Genomic DNA, 281 nt, shown 5'->3' on the forward strand with positions numbered 1-281 from the left:
TGTCATACAAGGCCAAAGCATTCCATTGTTAGTGTGGAGAAGGAAGAAACTTAATACAGTAATTGTCAAATACTTGTGATGCTTACATGGCATAAGGAAGTAGAGAACAATAAACTTATAACATTAATTGTTATAACATCTTGTGGGTGGGCCATAGCTGTTATACTGCTTTTGATCAAATCCAATGAACATAATTTGGTGATATGAAGTGAAGGCAATAATTATGCATATGCACAAAGGAGATAGAAATCAAAAAAATTCTAATTGTTGTTCTCACCTGT

Source organism: Theobroma umbraticum, unplaced genomic scaffold (assembly GCF_002168275.2).
Source record: "Theobroma umbraticum cultivar Fairchild unplaced genomic scaffold, ASM216827v3 scaffold_55.0, whole genome shotgun sequence".
Classification (NCBI taxonomy): domain Eukaryota; kingdom Viridiplantae; phylum Streptophyta; class Magnoliopsida; order Malvales; family Malvaceae; genus Theobroma; species Theobroma umbraticum.